Here is a 2,500-nt window from a genome sequence, read left to right as displayed (position 1 = left end):
AAAGAATCGGTTTCTAACCTAGATCCAAGGCCCATTCATTAAATTTCACCATCAACAACAGGGTATTTTAGCATGTGTGTATGTATATAGTGTGTGTATATTTGTGCTTGTGTTATCTCCCACTACCATTTGACAACCGGTATTGGTTTGCTTACATCACCGTAACATAGCGGTTCGGCGAAAAAGACGATAGAATAAAACAAAGAGTAAGTATTTGGGTTGATTTATTCAACTAAAGTCTTCCAGGCAGTGCTCCAGCATAGCCGCAATCCAATGAATAAAACAAATAAAAGATGAAAATAAAATTAAAAAAGTAAAAGACTACTTGTCACCACGCGGTAATAAAGATTACTTACAACTGCTGGCTTTATCTGCATTTCTGGGTCTCCGCAGCCATTTGTATCTACGGCGTAACGGTTAGTTTTAAACGTTAGTATATTGATGTTGTGGGGATCGAACTGGAGACCTCGGATCTGGTCGATCCTTGTGTTCAGGTTACCAATGATCCATCGAGTGTTCTTCCGGATTATTCCTGTCTGGTTTGCCTGAAATCCAGAAAGTAAAATCTCATAAAAAAACGAAAAAAAAAACTCAGAAAATATACATACATAGATAGATGCATACATACATACATACATACATACATACGTTCATATGTAAAACACTGCCTAAATACCAATCTTGAGAAATTAGGCTTCTCAAAACTAGAAAGGAGAAAGCTGATTCGAAGACTACAGATCCAGTCCATCAGTGGAACTGTAAAAATCCGTAAAACTTTCCAAAAGTTTATCATTTAAATATATCTGAGCATGTCTAGATGTGCAAGTATATGCATGAGAAGACATACACAAAATAAAACAAACAAATTAGAACTTATACATACAAACAAAAATACCCTGTTGTTGATGTTGGATATAGTTTAGAAACCGGTTTTTTCTCTATTGGCAAGAAATCTTGAAATAAAACTGAATTAATGACACACACACACTATAAGCGCCTTCTGTCCCATCACCGTTATAATTAATAAAATCAACTCACGAATTGCAATAATTTGATGGCCGATTCCGCATCAATCATCAAAAGAAATTGTAGAGGCATTACATGTCTTTTGTACGCTTGCATACTCCGAGAATACGATAGATCCTCTCCATATCTGAGACGGTGTAATACGAAGAATATCTCTCTGTCGGTTAAACCAGATAATAACGAAAGTTCCTGTTCCTTGTCTGCAAGTACGAGATTGAATAGGCGTTTTTTTCTTAACGAAAACTCAGGTAATGATGATAATGAACGTTCTTGTTCCTTGTTTAGAAGGAAGAAAATAAATAGATGGGCCGACTTTTTTAAAACGAAAGCTTAGGTAAAGTTCGAGTTATCCACCCAATGAATATTTCTGCCAAATTTGGTGAAAATTCGCTCAGCTGTTTTCCAGTAATTTTGCAAACACACAGACAAAAAAAGACGAGCGACTACAATACATTGCTTTCGTTAATGTGCGCAGGGTAATAATTTATAAGTATTTTAAAATAGCTGCTTCTGATTCGAAATTAAATTTTGTTTTATTAGTATGGCGCTGTTGTACATCAGCGGATAGAATTTTATGCTACCTGCGTTTCGAGGTGACTCTGGTGCACGATATAGACGAGCTGAAATAACAGCGAAATATCGATATCCACCGTTCCTCGATTACCGACGAGCCAATTCGTATCCCCTGGTTTGAAGTATTCAGTGTTTTTTAAAGGAAATTTTCTCTGAATGAATCCCGCAGCTAATTAGGTAAAGATAATAACGAGTACTCTTGTTCCTTGTTGAGAAGGAAGAGAGTGTATAGACGTATTTTTTAACGGAAAGCTCAGGCAAAAAGAGAAGAGTGACATGTAGAAATTAAAAGGGGTGGTGGGTAGTTAAAATAAGTGATTACGTGATCCACGTGCCCCTATAATAAATCATCGATCGACCAATAAAGAAAACAACTTACTCAAAAAGCCGTTGAGAAAGACAGATACTTTCTTCCATTCCAATGAAGTGACTACTTCCAAGATGGCATTGATAAGTTGGTTGTTCTGAGAAAGTAGTTTGAACGGAGATAAACCTTTCTGCGGAATGAAACTTTCACAGAATAAATCTGGCAGCCAAACATGGGACACATTGAACAGTTTGAGGTAGAGTCGTAGCAATTCTTGCATTTCACAGGTTGTATAAGTCACGATTAGAGTACTGCTATTTTCTTTCAAGCAACTCACTGTAAATAACAATAAAACTACTAGAAACATCTACAACAACAGCAATAACAAGGATAATCTATAGTCCAGTGGTTCTCAACCGGCGTTTGTATGACCTTTGGAAATCCATTTAAAATTTCATTGTTAAAATTTTATGTGCAATAAATTTTTGTTATATCTTGACAGTACACAAAATATTTGAGCAATTTTTTTTACGAAATCCTAATATTTGATCAGTGGAGGTGCAATGGCCCAGTGGTTAGGGCTGCGGACATGCG

The sequence above is a fragment of the Octopus bimaculoides genome, chromosome 25 (assembly GCF_046866305.1).
Source record: "Octopus bimaculoides isolate indiv1 chromosome 25, ASM4686630v1, whole genome shotgun sequence".
NCBI lineage: Eukaryota > Metazoa > Mollusca > Cephalopoda > Octopoda > Octopodidae > Octopus > Octopus bimaculoides.
Note: the sequence above shows the minus strand (reverse complement) of the source record.